Here is a 17,518-nt window from a genome sequence, read left to right as displayed (position 1 = left end):
TGGACACATTGGGTGGAGTTAGCGAAAGTGGGTGGACGTCAGGTGATGTCGTTAAGCAGCGCAAACAGTGACATCAGTGAGCTTTTAAGCGGTAGTCTCACGACCCGAATAGTAAACAATAAACATGGAGTCGTTAGTTTTGCTGGTCTTGGTGCTGTGGCTTGTTGTCACCGACAACGCCAACAGATACTGGCAAGAGCGTATAGATGAGGCGAGGCGCATAAGGCTTCAGAAATTCTCGTAATTCGTAATTATTCTTCTTCCAGGTTTACGGTGTTTACAGATCCCAGCGTGCTCACAGGGCGTGTGTGGGCATGTGAGGACACTCCTCCTCACCAATCAGTGCACAGGGGAGTGTCTGCTCACGCCCCCAGCCTCACTCGGCACGGTTTGGCTCGCTTCAGCCCCACTCCAAAACCGTGCGAGTTTTAGGGGCTAAGCAGGGCTGAAGCGAGCTGAGTCGTGCTGTTTTTTGGTAGTCGAAACGCGAGCCGTGTCGGGCTGAAGTGAGCTGAAGCGCGCTGAAGTGAGCTGAAAAAGGGTAGTGGAAAAGGGCCATAAGACTCCAACTGTACCATTTGACAGTGGCTGTTGCTGCCTTTATGTGAAACCATCTCTGCTACTGTGTTCGACTAACATTACTGCTTGACTGCCCCATTTTAGTTAATAGGCTACAGATAAAAAGCTTGTTCATTGCTCAGCAAGCCCCGCTATCAACAGGGCAAATAACATGAGAGAAGGTTAACACTAGCTAGTTCATCGGTCAACAAACAAGCCCTGCTACCAACAGGGCAAATAACATAGTATGTCACTTACTTTTCTGGATGTAGTTTTGCCAAATGCCGATTGAAGTTCGAGGTTGTCCCTGTCGTCTCCTCGATAGTTCTTCTACATAGGGAACACATAGCAGTGCATTTTTTCCCACTGCAGGAGAAGTCTGTATAAGCAAAGCGGACAATCCTAAGGGCTTCTCTCCAGGCATTTTAGCGCCATTAATGTTAGTTTGCAGGCGGCACGGTGGTGTAGTGGTTAGCGCTGTCGCCTCACAACAAGAAAGTCCGGGTTCGAGCCGCCGGCGAGGGCCTTTCTGTGCGGAGTTTGCATGTTCTCCCCGTGTCCGCGTGGGTTTCCTCTGGGTGCTCCGGTTTCCCCCACAGTCCAAAGACATGCAGGTTAGGTTAACTAGTGACTCTAAATTGACCGTAGGTGTGAATGGTTGTCTATGTGTCAGCCCTGTGATGACCTGGCAACTTGTCCAGGGTGCAGGGGCGGTTCTAGCCATTTTGGGGCCCTAGGCGAAATACAGACATGGGGCCCTCAAAAGTCAGTCTTGAAACACACATACATAATAATGGTCATCCCTACTTGGCACGTGCCATATCTCCTTGCTGTAAATTCAGAAAAAAAGATAGCAAACTGCCACTAACAATGTTCCCCAAATAAGCTCCACAGTGAAACAGGTTTGAGATTACTCCAGCATTTGCCAAAATTCTGACAGTGTTTATTGCTCAGATCAAACCAGAAAGAGAGAGAGCGACAAGGCAAACAACAGAAGAGACAGTAGAGAGAGATAGCCAATTTTAAGAGCCAATCTCCATATTTTAATAAAACAAGGATATCTGAAATCCAATTATTATTTTTACTCCACCGATACATATTACCAGATATAAAATGATCTTATTCTTATCAGAAGTAGAACACAAATGGATACATATTACCAGATACACATTACCAGAGATACAAAATGATCTTACTGTTATCAGAACTACAACACAAATAGATATTACTCTATCGAAACCTCTACATTTCAATGGGATAAGACTGATGCCAAGATAAATGTACGAGAGAGAGAGAGTTTGTGTGTGAGAGAGAGAGAGTGTGTTTGTGTGTGTGTGCGGGGGGGGGGTAGAGAAAGAGAGAGGTATGAGTTTTTAAAGGTTGCAGCCAGTACATTACTGAAAAGTCTTTAATCTCCAAATGTCCATTGTTCATCATAATCATATGAGAAAGAAAGTCCTACTTGTTTTTGGGAAAATCTACTCCTCATATTTGTACTGGACCTTTTTGGACAATTGAACACCTCTCTGAGTCTGACAACGTTGCTGGCCACAGTGCCGGATCATCGCTTAATATGACATTGTCTCCACTTTAGTTAGTTTCAGAAGTGCAGCTGCATTCTTTTTGCTTTGTGCACTTTTTTTTCGTTTAGCGCAACCGCTCTCATAACTGCACTTCATCTTGTTTACAGTTCCAGCACCTGTGTACGTTGTCAGATCATGGACTAGTCCAATGTAAAACAACCGGGGTGTGTGTGTGTGCTGGGACAAATACTATATACACATGAATTTGATATTCTGATGCTATTTTGGTGTGTTTTTCCATTTATATCGTTGACTACTTAATATCAGAGACAAATTAAGATTACATATATATTGTTTGGTGTTTACCGTGACGGGGCTGACTGTTAGGGGGCCCCCAAATTTTGGGGGCCCTAGGCAACCACCTTGGTTTGCCTAATGGTAAGTCCGCCCCTGCCAGGGTGTACCCTGCCTTTCGCCTGTAGTCAGCTGGGATAGGCTCCAGCTTGCCTGTGACCCTGTAGAAGTGGCTACAGATAATGAGATAAGAACATTAGTTTGCTCCTGAACATGACATATTTACAGGTGAATGTGCGTTCTCTTGCACGAAATTAGTATAAAAATTAATGTAGATATAAATATCTTATGCCAAATTATTATGGCATGTTACAAAAAACAGTGAAAAAATCCAAGTCCCTGTCTCCAGGTTACGAGTCTGAATGCAGTTAATGCATAAGTCTGAGTCCAAGTCTGAGTCATGAGTGCTCAAATCCAAGTTAAGTCACGAGTACTTAAAATTAGGGCACGAGTTGGACTTGAGTCCGAGTCCTGGACTCGAGTACTTCAAGCCTGCCCTCAACTTCATACTACTGTACAGGGAGAAACAGTTAGCGCACCTCCATCCAAGAGCACATGCTACATTTCATATGTGACAGCGGGGAGTCTTGTTTGTTATATCATTTGCAAAGCAAAGCATGATATTGTTCTTGATAGGTTTCTTATTATTCCTCTTTTTCTCCTTCTAACCAATTTTGTGTGAACAATTCAAGAACTGCTTAACACAGAAACTTTATTCAAACTGTGTTGCATAGGTCTTGGACACTTAAGTTTTTCATTTTTTCTACACTTTATACTTTTTAAGATATTAAAGAAAACCTTGTAAAAAATTCCCATTGAAAAGAATGGTGAACTCTTCATGACTTTAATATTCTGTAGCTCACTCCCGTAGCTCTCGTGTTCTCTCTCTCTCTCTCTCTCATTCTTCTTTGTGTTTCATCTCTGCATAACCCCGCTCTCTTTCACTCTCTCTCTTTCAATCACTATGTATCTATTTATCTTTATTTGTATCTCATCTCATTATCTCTAGCCGCTTTATCCTTCTACAGGGTCGCAGGCAAGCTGGAGCCTATCCCAGCTGACTGCGGGCGAAAGGCGGGGTACACCCTGGACAAGTCGCCAGGTCATCACAGGGCTGACACATAGACACAGACAACCATTCACACTCACATTCACACCTACGCTCAATTTAGAGTCACCAGTTAACCTAACCTGCATGTCTTTGGACTGTGGGGGAAACCGGAGCACCCGGAGGAAACCCACGCGGACACGGGGAGAACATGCAAACTCCACACAGAAAGGCCCTCGCCGGCCCCGGGGCTCGAACCCGGACCTTCTTGCTGTGAGGCGACAGCGCTAACCACTACACCACCGTGCCGCCCTTATTTGTATCTATCTATCTTTATTTGTATCTATCTTAATATCTTCATCAACTTCCCCACATTCTTAAGTCCTTTGTGTCCAAACTCTGTATAATCCCTCTCTCTTTCACACTATCTATCTGTCGATGGTAACATATAACTTCCCCATCTATTCAATTTCTTTATCTCTTTCTCTTGCTTATTCTCTGTCTGTCTCTCTGTCTATCTTCAACTTCATAGTCTCTTGATCTCTCAGTTGAAAAGGTCTAATCAGAATCAGAATCAAGTTTATTACCAAGTATGTTCTCACATACAAGGAATTTGCTTTGGTGATTGGTGCTTGAACAGTTAAGATAAAAGAATTTAACAAAGACAAAAAGTAGCTATATACATAGAATAAGAAATAGAAGAATCTGAAATGTACAAATTTGAAAAGGGGACATATTTAAAGTGCTAGCCTAATAAAGATTACATCTTAAAATCCTGGGTTTTCGGTGTGTGCTATGCTCAAATAGGTTGGAAAGTTCACTGATAAATAAAAAATTGGTTCAAAAAATACATTTTTTTGCATCTGAATTCTGTTCCAAAAATCACTAAAAGCTTGTCCGCCATTATTAGATAGCAGTGATTCACAGGTCAGCGGCACTGCATGTGTGACGTCATTTGCGCCATTGCCTTCTTTTGTGTCCACACAGACTATACTATTCTCTACAGTGGCATGCGTTCTTGATACTGATTCTTTTGAAAAAGACAACGAAAGTTGTAGACCCTTTCTATTTTGCGCTACAACGTTAAGGCAAGGCAAGGCAAGTTTATTTATATAGCACATTTCATACACAGTGGCAGTTCAATGTGCTTTACAGAAGTAAAAGCAAAACAGTAAACAATAGAAAATAAAATTACATAAAATAAATGGGGAAGAAAAATAAGAATTAAACAATAGTAGAAATAAAATAATAAAATGAAGTAAAAGTTCAGTAAAACGGGAAATGGGGAAGAAAAATAATAAGAATTAAACAATAATAGAAATAAAATAATAAAATGAAGTAAAAGTTCAGTAAAAAAAACAGCAGAATAAAATAGAATAAAAGTTAAGTAAAGTTTAAAACATGCAGAGACTGTAAAAGTTAAGAGTTTAAAACATGTAGAGATGACAATATTAATAATTTAGCAGAAAGCATCTGAAAACAGCTTGGTCTTTAGTCTAGATTTGAAGCTGCCAACAGCAGGAGCATTTTTGATGTCCTCTGGGAGTTGGTTCCATAGCTGTACTGCATAGTAGCTAAAAGCTGCTTCACCACACTTTGTTTTAACAACAGGTTTTACCAGTAAATTTTGCTGCTGCGATCTGGTAGATCTGATTGGGTTAGGCCGCTGCAACATATCAGAGAGGTAATTGGGCCCTGTACCATTTAGAGATTTGTACACCAGCAGCAATACTTTAAAGTCAATTCTGTAGCTTACTGGAAGCCAGTGAAGGGACCTTAGAATTGGAGTAATTTAAGTAGAGGTAGAGGTGGTGGTGGGGGGTGGGTGGGTTCAGTACACAATTACCATTATTTATTTTATACTAAAATCACCATATCTCTGCAACCATCAAAGATTTTTTTCAAAATTCCAAAACCTATGATCTTCTCATGGTGTCCCTTTACAGAGAACTGATTTTAAGGTGAATTGAACCTGTTTGAAATTTTAAGGTAAAATGTCAGTAAAGTCGTTGAGAATGAAAGCAATAGCCAGACTACAAACATGGACACTCTGAACTACAACTCTCACCTGTTTGAAATGTGCTGAGCATGAAAGACAGACGAGGGAGGGTCTGTGTTTCTACTACGGGAGTTCCGAGCATCTGATTAGCCACTGTCCTATCCGTCCATCCTGCGCCATTCCAGCTGAAAGTCCAGCTTGCGTGGTAAGTCCGGTGAGAAAATTAAATTCAAAATCATATAAAGTTCCAGTGTAATTAAAATTGGCATCCTCCACACACATTCTGTCTGCTTTTTTCAACTCAGGGGCTGAAGGGAACTTCATCAACAGCATGATCGTCCAGAAGTTCAACCTGCCTACCCCACTGCAAAGTTCACTCAGCATCAGAACCATTGATGGAGGACCCATAGGTGATGGTCTTGTCACTATTCGCACTGTTCCCATTCAGATACAGGTGGGAGCACTGCACTCGGAACTCATCTCCCTCTGTGTGGCCACTACCATTAATCACAACACCATTCTTGGTTACCCTTGGCTACAGCTTCATGATCCCCTCATCTCTTGGCAGAATAAAGAAATTCTCCAGTGGTCATCCACCTGCTTTCAGAATTGTCTCTCTCATCCCCAAATCAGTCTTTCTTCCACCTCAGTAGACAGTCCACAGTCAGATTCCATGGAGAGTGTTCCTGAGTGCTGTATGGACATGAAAGAGGTTTTTAGTAAGGGGAAGGCCTGCAGGCTACCACCACACCAACCTTATGACTGCGCTATCGATCTACTACCAGGCATGTCACCGCCGCATGGTCACATCTATCCCAGAAGGAACTCTGCCATGGAGGAGTATATCCAAGAAGCCCTCAAATAAGGCTATATCTGTCCTTCCAAATTTCCTGCATCAGCTGGCTTCTTCTTTGTGGAGAAACAAGGTGGTGGTCTCCGGCCATGTATCGACTATAGAGGATTGAACCAAGTCACAGCCAAGTATCCCTATCCTCTCCCCCTTGTTCCTGCAGCTCTAGAACAGTTCCGATCTGCCAAGATATTCTCTAAGCTTGACCTACATAGTGCCTACAACCTCATTTGAATAAGGAAAGGTGACAAATGAAAAACCACCTTCAGCACAACCGCTGGCCATTTTGAGTACCGGGTAATGCCTTATGGCCTTTCTTCGGCACCTAGTGTGTTCCAGTGTCTTATCAACGACGTGCTAAGGGACATACTAGGTAAGTTCATCATTGCCTATATAGACAACATCCTAATCTACTCCTCTGATGAGAGAAGCCACCAGGATCATGTCAGAGTTGTCCTCTAGCGCCTGCTGGCCAACCATCTCTATGTGAAGGCAGAAAAGTGTGAATTCCATCAGAGCCTAATCTCCTTCTTGGGCTATATCATCAGCACAGGAGGAGTCAGCATGGATTCTGCCAAAGTATCTGCTGTCACATCCTGGCTCATGCCCACATCTGTGAAGGACCTTCAGTGTTTCTTAGGTTTTGCCAACTTTTATCGCCATTTCATTAGGGGCTTCAGCACGATTGCTACTCCCCCAATGGCCCTGCTCAAGAAGGGACCAAAGCATCTCTAGTGGAACCCTTTGGCAGAAGAAGCATTCAACCGACTCAAACATGCCTTTACCTCTGCCCCAGCTCTACAGCATCCTGACCCAACCAAGCCATTCACCATTGAGGTAGATGCATCTGACACAGGGGTAGGAGGAATCTAATCCCAATGTTTCGGTGAGAAACAAAAGCTCCATCCAGTAGCCTTCTTCTCAAGGAAACTCACCTCTGCTGAGAGGAATTATGACATTGGGAACAAAGAACTGCTCGCCATCAAACTAGCCCTTGAGGAGTGGAGACACTAGCTGGAAGGCGCAATGCACCCTTTCATGATTCTGACTGATCACAAGAAACTTGAATATCTCAAAAAGGCTAAGAGGTTAAACCCACGTCAAACCAGATGGGCACTTTTCTTCACTTGTTTCAATTTTACAATCTCATTCTGCCCTGGTTCAAAGAACACAAAGGCAGACGCCCTATCCCGAACCTTCGACTCATCACGTCAAGATTCAGTCACTTACCCCATTCTTCCATCCCATTGCTTCATATAATCCATTACTTGGGACCTGGACCAAGAAATAAGAAACTCCGAACCACAGACAAGCCCCATTAACCTCCCACCAGGCCTCCTTTACGTTCCAAAGCATTTCCGAGGCCAAATCATCACTTAGGCCCACACATCTCCTGCCATGGGACATCCTGGCAGCCAACAAACATCAGATGCTGAGGAATCTGGTGGGAGAACATGCTCACAGAGATTAACCAGTTCATCACATCCTGCTCTGAGTGTGTTCAAGCAAAGGTTCCAAGAACCCCTCCTGCCAGCAAACTGTGTCCCCTCCCAATACCTCAAAGACCCTGGTCCCACCTAGCCATTGACTTCATTACAGACCCCCCCAAGGCAGCACTACCATCATGGTAACCATTGACTGATTCTCCAAAGCTTTGAAACTCATCCCATTGCCTGGCATCTCCATGGCGTTCCAGACAGCAGAGCTACTCTTTCAACAAGTATTCAGGTACAATGGTATCCCTGAGGAATAGTCAGTGACCAGGGCCCCCAGTTTATCTCACATTTCTGGACTTGCTTTATGGAGCGATTAGGGGTATCAGTAAACCTCACGTCTGGTTATCACCCACAATCTAACGGTCAAGTAGAATGGGCCAATCAAGAAATCAGGTGTTTTCTGAGAATCTTCTGTATGCAGAACCAGGGGGACTGGGCCCAATTTCTTCCGTGGGCCAAGTATGCACAAAACTCCCTCAAACACTCTGCAACTCAACTAACACCTTTCCAGTGCATACTCAGTTACCAGCCACCCCTGTTCCCCTGGGATGACTCACCAATTCAAGTACAAGCAATGGAGGAATGGTTCTCTCACAGCCAAGCAATCTGGGAAGAGGTACACCAATGTTTAGAGACCATTAATGCTAAGTATAAGGAGTATGCAGACAAACACAGAGGTAACAATCCAGACTTTTCCCCCAGCGACAGAGTGTGGGTAGCCACAAAGAACCTCAGAGAACCCAACACCTGTCGTAAGCTTCGGTCATGTTACATCGGACCATTCAAGGTACTTCAATGCATCAACGAGGTCTCATACAGATTAGAACTTCCCCCTCGCAGCAGAATATCCCCCCACATTCCATGTCTCCAGTTTGAAACCTGCCATTCTGAGCCCTTTTGCCAAGAACATCCCAGTCCAAGAACACCACTCAATTCCAGACATAGAAGAGGTCAAATCAAATACCTGGTAGACTGGGAAGACTATGGACTTGAGGACCAAAGCTAGGTAGCTTCTAAGGACATTCTAGACCCTTTACTCAAACAAGAATTTCATGCTCAACATCCTGATAAACCTGCACCGAGAGGAAGAGGCCACCCCAGAAAGAATTTAGCTCCCAGAGGGAGCTCCTCGGTATCTCTTCGTTTATGTTACCTGTCTTGCCTTTACTGCTCTGTTCGCTGATCAACTGACCCTTGCCTGCTTTCTGACTACATTTCCTGTCTCATGATTTGGCTTTGTCACCAGTTTGCGCCCTGCTCTCCCCTGCACATACATCCGTAAGTGCCTGCACTCTGACATATAGTCCCTACAATCATGGCCGTAACTACCATTGAGGACACTGAGGTCATGTCCTCGGTATTTTTTTCAGAAATTTAAAATTGGTCTACGCTGAATTCGAGCAGTGATCAATGTAAAACGCAGCGTCCACATCCACATGTCATCTGTATTTTCCCCCAATAAAATTCACATTTGTCTAATGTCATCTGAAATCTCTCAGCCTCTATCTCTATCGTTGCCGTGTGTAACGCAGCGTCACGCGACGTAGCCTATACTAGTGTCGGCCGGGGAAGTTGAGTTTTGGATAAAACAGGCAGGGTGTAGTCTACGCTCTATCACATATGCCTACCTAACCTAACGTAGGCTAATAGTCACATCGCATTATAGAGCTTTACCTGAGTGCAAAATGAAAACGTTGCAACAAACTAAATTAAGGTTTGGACAGCCAACAGAAGAGCAGGGAAAGAGAAGGAGGGAAGGTGAGAAAATATTGTCAGTGCAGTGGCAGACCGTTCAGCGGTGTCATGCCAACTTTCCAAGGGGAAACGTTTCATTGTCATTGCCTATTACAGTTTAGTTAGCATTTCAAATCGAGAAACATTCAAAACTACGTTGTCACAGGCAGCCCTGTGCAGGGCTGACTAAACGGGCTTGTTTGAGTAACTCTCTCTCTTTCTCTCATAACTCTCTCTTTCTCTCTCACTCACTCACACAGACACACACACACACACACACACACACACACACACACACAAATAATACACTCTCACACACTCTCTCTAATACATAGTCTTCACACAGAACTAATAGCCCTACATTCTAATGTAATTTAAGATAATGAAATGTAAATAATGCCAATACTTCAGGTAGCTGAGCAATACACTCAGTTCAGTTTTGACTTTTATGTCAGACAAAACTCCACAGTTATGATGGCACAGTTTTAGAATTGTTGAAGTAAATGTGTTGTGAGCCAAACTTACATTACAGGCAATGGTGAGAACACTCTATTTCAGAGAATGCATGCAAATGGATCTCAATTCAAGACAGCCAGATAGACTGATGCCTTTACATTACTGCTCAGAATGTCTCGACACATACAGACACCCACAAATAACACACAAACACTCAGTCACTCTCTCTCTCTCTCTCTCTCTCTCTCTCACACACACACACACACACACTATTATTATAAGGTGTAATACTAAAGCTTACATGCATGCAGCAGTTCACACCCTTTCTGTCATGTGTATGCTGCAATGTAAATAATGCCAATACTTTAGGTAACTGGTACTTTAGGTATGTATACTCAGTTCAAGAGTTCACTACCTTTCTACTTTTATGTCAGATAAAACACCACAGTTATGGTGCCACAGTTGTAGAATTGTTAAAATAAATGTGTCCACCACCAAATCTATCCTTGGTTTGTTATTTATTTATTTAAGTTGTGCCGGGGGGTGGGCCCTTCGGTGCTGTCAGCCATGCTTGACCTCGGTATTTGAAAAATCCTGGTTACGGCCCTGCCTACAATAATCAGGGAATTGGCGCAAAGGAAAAGGCCATTGCAAGATTAATTTATAATTTATAATTTATCTCTCTGTGATAAACTTCCCTGTGTATTTCTGAATCTTGTCGTTACCTTTTTGTCCACTGAAACACGTGTGATGTTCTATTGCATCTAAAAACATGATTTCAATATTAAATGAATGGGCATGTCGTCCTGTTATCTCTCTCAACTAACTCATCTTTTTTTTATAGGCTCTGAAAGCGATTCTCTCACAACATGAGCAAAATGTATGCTGTTCAATTAATACTGTACCTTCACGTACTAGGAACACATCATATCCATCTTTTGTCAAATACTGCCTGTAAACAAAATAAACTGTCTAAACAACCATTCTCTTGTGTGGCACGGTGATATAGTGGTTAGCACTGTTGCCTCACAGCCAGAAGATTCGAGCCCAGCGGCTAACAACGGCCTTTCTGTGTGGAGTTTTCATGTTCTCCGGGTTCTCCAGGTGCTCCGGTTACCCCCACAGTTCAAAAGACATGCAGATAAGTGCAATGGGGCCACTGTAACTGGCACAAACTGTAGTGGTTTTCCAGCCATAATGTATGTACATACAGTGGTTCTTGAAAGTTTGTGAACCCTTTAGAATTTTCTATATTTCTGCATAAATATGACCTAAAATATCATCAGATTTTCACACAAGTCCTAAAAGTAGATAAAGAGAACCCAGTTAAACAAATGAGACAAAAGTATTATACTTGGTGTAGCAGTTTGTAGGGGAGGAGCACAGAAAGACGGCAGGCCAGAATTAAGTTCCACAAAAGCTCTTTTATTTCGGACTTTTCAGACTCAAAATAACTCTCCAGCTATACACGCGCACACACACACCAGTCGTCTGGTTGGGGAGAGAGCTTCCTTCCTCTGCTCTCTCTCTCCTTATATAGGGCACGGTCACTGGGGAAGACACACAAACACAGATTAACCAACATCAGGTGCAGTGATTCTGCCACTTACCTTCCCTGACTCCGCCCTCTGGTCACAGACCGATGCTTGACCACGCCCCCGCTGCCACATACCCCCACCGCCCGACTCAGGCCGGGCAGCCATCCGGCCTGCAGCTGACTCCGCCCCCCCTTGACGGGAGAGGAAGTCCGCCACGACCATCTGCGCCCCCGGCCTGTGGACCACCTTGAAATTAAAAGGCTGGAGTGCCAGATACCAACGGGTGATCCACGCGTTGGCATCCTTCATGTGGTGGAGCCACTGGAGGGGCGCGTGGTCCGAACAGAGGGTGAAAGGGCGCCCCAGGAGGTAGTAGCAGAGGGCGAGGACCACCCACTTGATCGCCAGGCAATCCTTTTCGATGGTGCTGTAGCGCCCCTCACGCACCGACAGCTTCCTGCTTATGTACAGCATGGGACGGTCCTCCCCCTCCACCTCCTAGGACAGAACGGCCCCCAGCCCTCTGTCTGACGCATCTATCTGCAACGTAAAGGGGAGAGAAAAGTCAGGGGAGTGTAACAGTGGCCCCTCGCACAGTGCAGCCTTCACCTCAGAGAAAGCCCGCTGGCATTGCTCCGTCCACTGGACCGGATCTGGTGCCCCTTTTTAGTGAGATCAGTCAGCGGGCTGGTGACGTCTGAATAATTAGGTATAAACCTACGATAGTAGCCAGCCAGCCCCAGGAACTGTCTCACCCCCGTTTTGGTCTTGGGCCTTGGGCAGGCCACAATTGCCGCTGTCTTGTTAATTTGGGGACGCACCTGCCCGTTGCCCAAGTGGAAGCCCAGATACCGTACTTCCACCTGCCCAATCGCACACTTCTTCGGGTTGGCTGTGAGACCCGCCCGCCTCAGCGACCTAAGGACAGCCCTCAGGTGTTGTAGGTGCCACGGCCAGTTATTACTATAAATAATGATGTCGTCGAGGTACGCGGCCGTCGAAAAGCAAGCTGAGTGAGTCCTGTTGGATTTTAATAGGGCACAGGAACTTTGTGTACTGACATAATTACAGTGTGGGAAATAAGGTCACACCAGCGGACAGTGACTGGTAATTTTCACATTTGTCCATCTGTGTTTCAAAATCATCGGACTGGATGGCCCATGAAAAATTGTAAAGATATGGGTGTAATCTACTTCTAATTTTCTTCCAAATGTTACACTGGGTGAATACATTATGTTTTAACATGGCCCGTGATTGGCCAATCTCGGACACTCTCAATGAATGACAAGTGGCCTTTCATCAGTGAGTAGGAGTGCATTCTGCCCCGACACCACGTGACACTGTTATCAGCTGAAGAGACGGAAGGTTACAGCCAATCGTTCTCTCAGCTGAGCGGATGATGCGCTGCAGTCTGCCTTTGTCCCTGGCACTGGCAGCAGCATACCAGATGGTGATGGAGGAGGTGAGGATGGACTCAATGATGGTGGACTCAATGACCATCATTGTCTTTGGCAGATCGAACTTCTTCAACTTCCACAGGAAGTACATTTTCTGCTGTGCATTCTTGGTGAGAGAGCAGGTATACGTCTCCCACTTAAGCTCCTAGGTGATTTTAGTGCCAAGGAAACTGAAATATTCCAGAGGTTACTGGGAAGTCAAACAGGGTGATGGGGGAGGGTGTGGCAGAGCTCCTCCTGAAGTCCACAATCATCTCCACTGCCTTTAGAACATTAAAGCACATACACAGAGCCATGGCCTCACTTTCATTTATAAATGCCTTGAGACCTCAAGAATGGCACAGGAATAGTTTTAAGCATTAACAATAAATCCAATATAGTAATTTTTACGATTAATGTGATTTATATAGGTAGCGGTCTGAGTGAATGACCTTGACGTCCATAACATCACAACAGGAAGTCTATCAGTCTCATCGCCATTTCCACTATACTAAAACACAGAGCTGACTGCAACTCCGATCCTCCATTTTGAGCTAATTTATCGCCATGCCACATAGATGTGTTGCTGGCGGGTGCAGCAACACAGCAGAAAGTGGATTTACGTTGCATTCATGGCTCAAGAATGTTCAAACTGCAAAGATTTGGACGCATTTTGTGAGAAGTTCACAGGCACATTGGGCGCCTATGAAGTGGTCTCTCCTCTGCTCTACGCATTTTACTGAAGACTCGTACGAGACCTCTGATCTGTTGAGGAGCGTTGGCTATAAGCCCGTATTGAAAGAGGGTGCAGTATCGACAATTAAAGAAAAAGAAAACTACAAGAAAAGGAAAGTGAGTTCAGTTGCACCAGTCCTCCCGGAGTGAGCTGAGGGTTGTTGCTAAAGCCTGGGATGGAATGGGACGGGACATATCGCTCAGGCAGTGACCTCCCCGCAGTTGTTGCTAAAACCGGTGACATCCCGTTCCGTCCCGGGTTTTAGTAATTGCCTGAGCCCAGTAGTAATGGTGGAGTAGTCAGCATGGAGAATGAGTGGAGCAGCCGTCTGATTTTCTCCACTGGATATTGCTGCCATCTCACCCTTATGTGGAAGAAGCGAATGAACAGAGAACTGAACGAACAACTGAAAGTCAGATTGTTTCAAAAACAATCAGCCTTCAAGAAGCGAGAACACAGACGGGTAAGCTCCGACTCTCATTTGGATAAAAAAAAAACAACAACATGTTGTTTACCTGCATTTAGATTAATACATGTAACTTGTATTGTGTGTTTAAGTTACTGGTATAAGATTATTTAATTTGCTTCAGAATGTGATTGTCTCAGTTCATCTGATTATTTAATGAGCCTTTTACGTTTTATCAGTGAAAATGCATGCATGTACATGTATGTTGCATAAGTTATAGCACCTATCCTGTTTTAATGAGAGTCAACCCACAATCAATGAAGTCAAATCAGTCTTAGTTGAACAAGTCGGTAACGGTATTTCTTACTTTCACCATAAATTTTTATTTATATGACTTTGGTCTGTAGCTGTAAAAGGCCTCGACCTTAAAACCGGTAACCGCAGTGACGTCACGCACTCAGGGCTGGCTGGCTCAGCGGGGCAGCTCAAACACCAACTTTGCGGTCAATTTTAACTCTCGAAAATATATTTTTTAATTCCCATTTATGCAGCGTACAAGAGTCAAGGATGGAGATACTATCCACTCAGAAATGTATTTAAAAATAAAGGCTCTGCATATCTCCTTTAAGCTCTAAGTTGCTCTGCCTGCACCAGGACACCATATGGTCAATCTCCCACCTGTAAGCAGACTCATCCTCATCAGAGATGAGGCCAATGAGGGTGGTGTCGTCTGCTAACTTTCCAGTGCTGATGGTTCAGGAGTCGGAGATGTGTTTCCCCAGCTTAATATTTAATATTTCTTTTCAATTAAATTTGGAGGGGGAAAAAAAACATGGGATTTTCCTGCCAGAATAATGAATAATAGTGCATTCTGGGGAAACAAGGAAATGAGGAAAGTCAAACTGTCAGCTGAAACCAAAATACAGAACAATGTGCAGAGTAACGCTTAACTGGTTCAGTGGTGGACATGATTAAAGTGATGCAACATGAAGACATGCTCTGACATTGTCATAAGAGATTTTTGCATTGCTCGAGCCAATAGGGAGAGAGATGAGACCTCAGAGATATACTTGAACAGGTCAAGTTTTAAACTTATTTGCTCATCTCATCTCATTATCTCTAACCACTTTATCCTGTTCTACAGGGTCACAGGCAAGCTGGAGCCTATCCCAGCTGACTACGGGCGAAAGGCGGGGTACACCCTGGACAAGTCACCAGGTCATCACTGGGCTGACACATAGACACAGACAACCATTCACACTCACATTCACACCTACAGTCAATTTAGAGTCACCAGTTAACCTAACCTGCATGTCTTTGGACTGTGGGGGAAACCGGAGCACCCGGAGGAAACCCACGCGGACACGGGGAGAACATGCAAACTCTACACAGAAAGGCCTCGCCGGCCACGGGGCTCGAACCTGGACCTTCTTGCTGTGAGGCGACAGCGCTAACCACTACACCAACGTGCCACCCCCAACTTATTTGTTATCATTTCTATTTTCTCTCATCTGTTGTTGTTCTTCCTCTCATTTCTTCAGTGTGTTTTGCTATTTATTTGTCATTTAAGAAATTACAAGGCATTTTTGGACTTGTTTATTTTATTTTTTTCCAATAATCCACACATCATTGAAAATTAGATTGAGTTTCTTAAATCACAAATAAAGAATGAAATTACTTCTGACAATTGAGTCACTTGTCTTGCCCTTACGTTTTTCAGTTTCAAGCATGTTATGATAAAATGATCACTTCTCTCTGCTAACTTAAGTAGTCCATATAAATCTATTCCCAATATGTGTCATTTACAGTTAGGTCCATAAATATTTGGACAGAGGCAACATTTTTCTAATTTTGGTTTTGTACATTACCACAATGAATTTTGAACAAAGCAATTCAGATGCAGTTGAAGTTCAGACTTTCAGCTTTAATTCAGTGGGTTGAACAAAATGATTCCATAAAAATGTGAGGAACTAAAGCATTTTTTAAACACAATCCCTTCATTTCAGGGGCTCAAAAGTAATTGGACAAATTAAATAATTATAAATAAAATGTTCATTCCTAATACTTGGTTGAAAACCCTTTGTTGGCAATGACTGCCTGAAGTCTTGAATTCATGGACATCACCAGACGCTGTGTTTCCTCCTTTTTAATGCTCTGCCAGACCTTTACTGCAGCGGTTTTTCAGTTGCTGTTTGTTTGTGCGCCTTTCTGTCTGAAGTTTAGTCTTTAACAAGTGAAATGCATGCTCAATTGGGTTGAGATCAGGTGACTGACTTGGCCATTCAAGAATATTCCACTTCTTTGCTTTAATAAACTCCTGGGTTGCTTTGGCTTTATGTTTTGGGTCATTGTCCATCTGTATTATGAAACTCCGACCAATTAGTTTGGCTGCATTTGGCTGGATTTGAGCACACAGTATGTCTCTGAATACCTCAGAATTCATCCGGCTGCTTCTGTCCTGTGTCACATCATCAATAAACACTAGTGACCCAGTGCCACTGACAGCCATGCATGCCCAAGCCATCACACTGCCTCCACTGTGTTTTACAGATGATGTGGTATGCTTTGGATCATGAGCTGTACCACGCCTTCACCATACTTTTTTCTTTCCATCATTCTGGTAGAGGTTGATCTTGGTTTCATCTGTCCAAAGAATGTTCTTCCGAAACTGTGCTGGCTTTTTTAGATGTTTTTTAGCAAAGTCCAATCTAGCCTTTTTATTCTTGAGGCTTATGAGTGGCTCGCACCGTGCAGTGAACCCTCTGTATTTACTTTCATGCAGTCTTCTCTTTATGGTAGATTTGGATATTGATACGCCTACCTCCTGGAGAGTGTTGTTCACTTGGTTGGCTGTTGTGAAGGGGTTTCTCTTCACCATGGAAATTATTCTATGATCATCCACTACTGTTGTCTTCTGAGTGTCCAGGTCTTTTTGCATTGATGAGTTCACCAGTGCTTTCTTTCTTTCTCAGGATGTACCAAACTGTAGATTTTGCCACTCCTAATATTGTAGCAATTTCTCAGATGGGTTTTTTTCTGTTTTCGCAGCTTAAGGATGGCTTGTTTCACCTGCATGGAGAGCTCCTTTGACCGCATGTTTTCTTCACAGCAAAATCTTCCAAATGCAAGCACCACACCTCAAATCAACTCCAGGCCTTTTATCTGCTTAATTGAGAATGCCATAACGAAGGAATTGCCCACACCTGCCCATGAAATAGCCTTTGAGTCAATTGTCCAATTACTTTTGGTCCCTTTAAAAACAGGGTGGCACATGTTAGGGAGCTGAAACTCCTAAACCCTTCATCCAATTTTAATGTGGATACCCTCAAATGAAAGCTGAAGGTCTGGACTTTATGTCCATGTCCATTATATAACTATAACTTG

The sequence above is a fragment of the Neoarius graeffei genome, chromosome 2, assembly GCF_027579695.1.
Source record: "Neoarius graeffei isolate fNeoGra1 chromosome 2, fNeoGra1.pri, whole genome shotgun sequence".
NCBI classification, from domain to species: Eukaryota; Metazoa; Chordata; class Actinopteri; order Siluriformes; family Ariidae; genus Neoarius; species Neoarius graeffei.
This window is presented reverse-complemented; position numbering follows the sequence as displayed.